Raw genomic sequence first — 7,661 nt, 5'->3', positions numbered from 1 at the left:
CCGATTTTAGTTTAAAAATCGCGTTTTTTCGTCAGAAAAGTTAGGAGTTTATTTTGGAGGGGGTAAAATATGTCTATCGAGCATGAATGAATATGTCCCCATGGGTTGATGAGTGCGACGTGCATTGCACCGTAGGTTCAGTCTCAACCGTAATTGACCCGCACCGCCTTCGGTGGGTGGACCTGAGGGGAGTATAAAAAAGAGAACCAGCCGCCTGGCCGCGCGGGGTAGCTATGAGTATGAGGAGACGTGTAACGAATCCTAGCAGCCAAAGGTCTTGGAAAAAGTAGGACTAGTCCGTCGTAGTTAAATGAACCTGACGTAGCAGAACCAGAGGCCTTGGAAAAAGCCGTGAGGGGTGAACAACATATCCTGTCCTTGACGCTAGTGATAAGATGTGCGGGTGGGCGAGTTGCGGGGTTCTCCTTGTATGTACGTAATTCATTAAATAGTCTATCAAGCATTAATATTTATTCTAGGTTATTTAATATATAATTGTTAATCATTAAATTATATTTCTAAATAATATTCATATGGTAGTAAATATTCTGTAATATATATAGATTTATAAACTGTATTCATTATATTATTATACTAGATAATATTCATGGGGTAAGTAATTAATGTTGATTATACATAGTATATCTATAGAGCATTCATATAATGTACTATATCATATTCATGGGGCAGATAATTAATGTTGATTATACATAGTATATCTATAGAGCATTCATATAATGTACTATATCATATTCATGGGGCAGATAATTAATGTTGATTATACATAGTATATATGTGGACAAAAAATAGTTTAGTGAAAATTCTAGTTTTGGGGGCTAGAGATAAGGTTTACAACCCCTTTTTTTTGATGTTCTAGAGAGAGTCTCTATTGTTGGTTTACAAGGCCAATGTTTTAATGTTTAAACTACTAGAACTTATCAGTTTAATATGCTATTTTCTAACTTGTTGACTATAGGAGTGATGGCGAGAAAAATTAGGAAGTAGAGGGCAGTGGCTAGCTGGCCGATTAGAATGAACGGGTCTTCTACTGGTTGTGCTCCGATTCAGGTAAGGATGAGAACTGTTGCTGTTAGTGATCAAAAGAGGGTTTGTGTAAGTGGGCGGAAGTGGGCAGTTCGGTGTTTTGAGTTGTGTATTATTGGCACTAGTAAGAGGATTATGATGGACATGAATAGGGCCAGGACGCCGCCCAGTTTGTTTGGGATGGATCGTAGAATGGCGTAGGCAAATAAGAAGTATCACTCTGGCTTGATGTGGGGTGGAGTGACGAGGGGGTTAGCGGGTGTAAAGTTTTCTGGGTCGCTAAGCAGGTATGGGAATAATAGAGCAAGGGTTATTAAAATGGTAATTAGTATTGTTGCTCCTAGTAGGTCTTTGTACGAGAAGTAGGGGTGGAAGGGGATTTTGTCTGTGTTTGAGTTTAGGCCTGTGGGATTGGTAGAGCCGGTTTCGTGGAGGAAAAGGAGGTGTAAGAGTATTATTGCTAGGATGGTGAAGGGGAGTAGAAAGTGAAATGTAAAGAATCGGGTTAGGGTTGCGTTGTCTACTGCAAATCCGCCTCATACTCACTCTACTAATGTTGGGCCAATGTATGGGAGGGCTGAAAGTAGGTTGGTGATTACGGTGGCCCCTCAGAATGATATTTGGCCTCATGGTAAGACATATCCTACAAATGCTGTGGCTATAGTTAAGAATATTAGTAGGATTCCAATGTTTCAGGTTTCTTTGTAAAGATAAGAGCCGTAGTATAAGCCTCGGCCAACATGCAGGTAAAGGCAGATAAAGAATATTGAGGCTCCGTTGGCGTGAAGGTTTCGGATTAATCAGCCGTAATTGATGTCTCGGGAGATTTGTGCGACGGAGGAGAATGCAAGGGCAGTGTCTGTTGAGTAGTGTATTGCTAGAAACAAGCCTGAGGCAATTTGAAGTATCAGGCATAGTCCTAGGAGTGATCCGAAGTTTCATCAGGCGGAGATGTTTGTTGGAGTTGGTAGGTCAATTAAAGAGGCGTTAATGATTTTTATGATTGGGTGTGTTTTTCGGAGGGGGGACATTATGTTACTATAGTTGAAGTACAACGGTGGTTTTTCGGACCCAAGGTTCTGGTTAAAGTACAGATGGTAATGATGTCTTATTTAGTTTTTTTGATAAGTGTGTGTTTTGTTTTGGGGATGGTTGGAGTGGCGTCTACTCCGTCTCCGTTTTATGGGGCGGGAGGACTTGTTGTTGGGGCTTTAGGGGGGTGTGGGGTGTTAGTTGGTTTAGGAGGATCATTTGTTGGTCTGGTTTTATTTTTGATCTATTTGGGCGGCATGCTTGTTGTTTTTGCGTATTCTGTGGCATTGGCGGCGGAGCCTTATCCTGAGGGGTGGGGGGACTATTCTGTTTTGTGGTATTTAGTGGGGTATATTGTAGCTGTAGTTGTTGGTGTATATTTTGTGGGGGGCCTGTGAGGCGGGTTTTGGGGCATGGAGGGGGTAGAGGGTGTTGGATTTTTTAATTTACGGGGAGATTTTAGTGGAATTGGGCTGTTGTTTTCTAGTGGCGGGCCGATATTGTTTTTGTGTGGGGGGGGCTTATTGCTAGCGCTTTTTGTTGTGATGGAGTTAATTCGAGGGTGGGAGCGGGGTAGTCTGCGGGTTCCGTAAAGGAGGGTCAAGATTAGGCAGGTGATTAAGAGTAGTATAGGGGTGGTTAAATAGGTTTTAATTAGGCCGGTGTTGGCTGTGGAGAGGGTGGTTGCCAGTTTAATATTGGAGGTTTTTGCTATTATTGGGCCGATATGTTCGTACCATGCTATGTCATTAAGTTGTATGGCTGTTGAGCGAGCAGAAGTAAGGCTAATTATTGGTAATAGGCGGTGGTTTGTGATGTTGAAGAATATGAGTTGGGTTAGGTTTTGGTGTGGTACGGTTTTTGTGGGGTTAGTTATAAGTGAGGTGTGTTGTAGTAGGTCAATAGTACATAGGAGGCCTAGTAGGAGTGCTAGGGTTGCAGAGATTTTAGTGGTTGTTGGTATTGTTATGGTTTGTGTGGTTGTTGGTAGTACACTTGATGTAATTACTAGGCCGGCTATAATGCTAGCTGTGGCTAGGCGGAGAATTGGGCTGATTTGGTTTTTGTTTGATTCTGTGAGGTGTGGGGTTGAGTGGTGGCGGGGGTTGTGTAGTTGTGTGTAAAAGGTTAGTCGTAGGCTGTAGGCTGTAGTAAGGGTTGTTGCTAATAGTGTAGTTGATAGGGCTCAGGCGTTGAGGGTTGATGTATTTATGGCTTCAATGATTGCATCTTTTGTGTAGAAGCCAGCAAGGAATGGTATTCCTATTAGGGCAAGGTTGCCTAGGGTTATGCAGGATGTGGTGATTGGCAGTGTTTTTTGTGTGGCCCCTATTTTACGGATATCTTGTTCATCGTTAAGGCTGTGGATAATGGAGCCTGAGCAGAGGAATAGTATTGCTTTGAAGAATGCGTGAGTGGTGATGTGTAGGAATGCCAGTTCTGGTTGATTGAGTCCTACGGTTAATATTATTAATCCTAATTGGCTAGATGTTGAGAAGGCAATGATTTTTTTCAGGTCGTTTTGTGTGATGGCGCAGAGGGCTGCAAATGTGGTTGTTATGGCTCCAACACATAGGCACAGGGAGAGGATGGTGGGGTTGTGTTGTAGTAGTGGGTGTAGGCGGATTAGTAGGTAGATTCCGGCTACAACTATTGTGCTTGAGTGTAGTAGTGCGGATACTGGGGTCGGACCTTCTATTGCCGACGGAAGTCAGGGGTGAAGTCCGAATTGTGCGGATTTTCCTATTGCTGCCAGGACTAGTCCTAGTCCTGGCAGGGTTGGGGATATGTTGTGAGAGAACAGTTGTTGTATTTCTCATGTGCTGAGGTTTATTGCCAGTCAGGATATTGATAATAATAGGCCAATGTCTCCGATGCGATTGTAGATAATTGCTTGTAGGGCTGAGGTGTTAGCGTTTGTACGGGCATGTCATCAGCCGATTAAAAGGAAGGATATGATGCCAACGGCTTCTCAGCCCACGAACAGTTGTACTAGGTTGTTTGCTGTAGTTAGGGTTAATATGGCAAGTAAAAATAGGAGCAAGTATTTTATAAAGGTCTCCAGGTTAGGGTCTGAGTGTATGTATCATGATGTGAATTGTAGGATAGACCAGGTGATAAAGATGGCGACTGGTAAAAATAGTATGGTATAGCGGTCAAATAGGAAACTAGCCTGTAGGTTGAATAATGAGTTGGTTCAGATGAAGTTTGTTGTGATGGAGTTAGTGTTTGAGTAGAGAAAAATAGTGGTTTGTGCTAGGCTGAGTATAGTGGCGAGCTTTATGTTGTGGATTGGTGATGCTTGGTGTAGTAGGGGTTGGATGAGTATTATGGTTATGAGTGTTAAAGTGGAGTAAAATAGTAGGTTGGACACGTTCTTTCACTTGGAGTTGCACCAAGAAGTTATAATTCCTAAGATTATCGGAGTTCTGCTGTCCTTTGAAAGTGGAGGTGGCCGGGGGTTTGGCCCGGTAGTGTGAGTTAGCAGTTCGCTGTAACCACCTCGGTTAGCAAGAGGTGTGAGGACCTCTATTGTTAAGGCCACGGCTTAGTGTTTTTATTAAACTATGCTTACGTACTATGTAATGAGTGTTGGGTGAGTGAGTAGTAATAGTAGGGGAATTAAGTGGAGGGATATAAGGAGGTGTTCTCGTGAGTGGGTGGGGCTGATTATTGTGTGTGTTTGTAGTTTGTTTTGTTGAGTTGTTAGGAAGATGTGTAAGGAGTATATGGCTGTGATGAGTGTGGCAGAGCCTGTTAGGATGATTGTTGTTATGTTTCAGTTGAATAGTGTAATAATAATTATCAGTTCTCCTAGTAGGTTGATTGTTGGTGGGAGTGCCATGTTTATTAGGTTTGAAAGTAATCATCATGTGGTTATTAGTGGTAAGGCTAGTTGTAGTCCTCGTACTAGGAGAAGGGTGCGGGTGTGGGTTCGTTCGTAGTTAGTGTTAGCCAGGCAAAATAGTATGGAGGATGTAAGGCCGTGGGCGATTATTAGTAGTATTGCGCCGTGGATGCTTCATGGGGTTTGGATAAGGGAGGCGGCAGTGACTAGTCCTATGTGGCTTACAGAGGAGTAAGCGATAATGGATTTTAGGTCTGTTTGTCGTAGGCAGATTAGGCTGGTTATAATTATTCCTCATAGTGCTAGGACAATAAATGGGAAGTGTATGGTTTGAGTTGTGGGTGTTAGAGTCAGGGTTAGGCGGATGATGCCATATCCTCCTAGTTTTAGTAAAATTGCTGCTAGTACTATTGACCCTGCAATAGGGGCTTCTACATGAGCTTTTGGGAGTCAGAGGTGTAGGCCGTATAGTGGTATTTTAACTAGGAAGGCTATTATGCATGCTAGTCACATTAAGTTTGTTAGTGGGGGGGTAGGTTGGTGTATGGTGAGGATTGGAATTAGTGTGTGGTTATTGGTTGAGTGGATATAAAGTAGAGCAATTAGTAGTGGTAAGGATCCTGTTAGGGTATAAAAGATAAAGTATGTCCCAGCATTAAGGCGTTCAGCTTGAGCCCCTCAGCGGGTGATTAAGATTAGTGTTGGAACAAGAGTCGTTTCAAAGAGTGCGTAGAATATTACAAGGTCTGTTGTAGTAAATGTGAGTAGCAGTGTAGTTTGTAATATGGCGCAGGTTATGAGGAATATTCGTTTTCGGTTATTTGGTTCAGAGGCTGTAAGATTTTGGTTGGCTAGAATTATGAGTGGCAGTAGTCAAGCTGATAGAATGGTTAGTGGAGTTGTGATATGATCTAGTATGAATCATGTGTTTAGTGCGAATGGCTTGAGGTTAAGTGGTTGGTAGAGTCATTTTAGCGTGAGCATGGCAGTAATTATTGAGTAGGCAGTGGTGGTAGTGAGAATGTGTTTGGTGGGCAGTAGTAGTATGGTTGGGGTAAGTATTGCTGAGGCGATAAAGATTTTTAGCATTTTAGTAGGTTAAGGGTCTTGATATGGTTTGAAGCATGGGTTCGTGTTGTGGCCACTAGGAGGGCTAGTCCAGTGCCTGCCCCGCATGCTGCGATAGCGAGTAGGATCACGGGTTGGGTTGTGGTGGTTGTGTGGTTGAGTGTTTGGGAAATAGTGGCGAGGGAGGTGAACAGGGCGAGCATTATACCTTCGATGCAGAGCAGGGAGGAGATGAGGTGTTTTCGGCATATAGCGAGGCCAGACATACATAGTATAAATGTCATAATTGGAATAAAGTGGGTGATTGTCATGTTGGCGACTCTGCATTACGCAGAATTTACTAAGTCGAAATTAGTAGTTTTTGTTAAACTAGTGGCCGTATTCTGCTCATTCTAGGCCCCCCTGGAGTCATTCATAAATAAGTCCTAGGGTTAATAGTGAGATGAGCAAGGTTGTTCAAAGTAGTGTTTGTAGTGGAGTTGTAGAGTTGATGGCTCAGGGGGTTGGAAGTAGTAGAGCGATTTCTAGGTCGAATAATAGGAATAGGATTGCGACCAAGAAAAATCGGATGGAGAAAGGTAGGCGGGCAGTGCCGAGGGGGTCAAATCCGCATTCGTAGGGGGATAGTTTTTCTGTGTCCGGGTATGTTTGTGGAAGTCAGAAACTAATAGTAATAAGGATGGTTGTTAGTGATAAGGCAAGGCTGACAAGCAAGGCAAATTTCATTTACCCCCTCCTAGGGCTAATCTAGGATTAAATGAGTGGAAGTCTTTTGTATTATGTTATACTAAGGGGGTAAGAGCCTCATCAATAGATTGAGATATATAGGAATAGTCACACTACGTCAACGAAATGTCAATATCATGCGGCTGCTTCAAAGCCAAAATGGTGGCCGGTTGTAAAATGGTAGTTGATTTGTCGAAATAGGGAGATTATTAGAAAGGTAGTGCCAATGATAACATGTAGTCCGTGGAAGCCTGTTGCTACAAAGAATGTTGAGCCATATGTTGCGTCGGCGATAGTGAAGGGGGCTTCGAAGTACTCTATTGCTTGGAGTAGGGTAAAATAGCTGCCCAGAAGGATTGTTATGGTCAGGGCCATGGTCGCCTCTTGGCGTTTATTTTCTATGATAGAGTGGTGTGCTCAGGTAACTGTGACACCGGATGCAAGAAGTACTGCGGTATTGAGTAGTGGGACCTCGAAGGGGTTTAATGGTGTAATTCCAGTTGGGGGTCATAGACCCCCTAGTTCTGGGGCAGGGGCTAGGCTTGAGTGGTAGAAGGCCCAGAAAAAGCCAAGAAAGAAGAATACCTCAGAGGTGATGAACAGGGCTATGCCATAGCGTAGTCCGGTCTGGACTGTTTTTGTATGGTGCCCTTGGAATGTGCTTTCTCGGATAATGTCACGTCATCATTGGTATGTTGTGAAGAGTATCGTTAATAGGCCCAGGTTTATAAGAGTTTGGGTATTATAGTGAAATCAAATTGCTAGTCCCGAGGTTATTAGGAGGGCGGCCATGGCCCCTGTCAGGGGCCATGGGCTTGGGTCTACTATGTGGAAACTGTGAGCTTGGTGGGTCATTAAGTGTTTTCTTGTAGGTATAGGCTTAATAGTAGTACAAATACGTAGGCTTGGATTATTGCTACAGCAATTTCTAGTAGGGTTAATA

General features: G+C 43.2%; 2 pseudogenes; both read right to left on the bottom strand.

Moving 5' to 3' along the window:
* Nucleotides 1–935: 935 nt before the first annotated feature.
* LOC132590925 (cytochrome b-like) lies at nt 936–2,075 on the bottom strand (annotated as a pseudogene).
* Nucleotides 2,076–2,720: 645 nt separating this feature from the next.
* Nucleotides 2,721–6,303, bottom strand: LOC132590928 (NADH-ubiquinone oxidoreductase chain 5-like; annotated as a pseudogene).
* Between the last annotated feature and the right edge of the window lie 1,358 nt (nt 6,304–7,661).

Source organism: Heteronotia binoei, unplaced genomic scaffold (genome assembly GCF_032191835.1).
Source record: "Heteronotia binoei isolate CCM8104 ecotype False Entrance Well unplaced genomic scaffold, APGP_CSIRO_Hbin_v1 ptg001188c, whole genome shotgun sequence".
NCBI classification, from domain to species: Eukaryota; Metazoa; Chordata; class Lepidosauria; order Squamata; family Gekkonidae; genus Heteronotia; species Heteronotia binoei.
The sequence above is the reverse complement of the archived record's forward strand: the minus strand, read 5'-3'. Positions and strand labels throughout refer to the sequence as shown.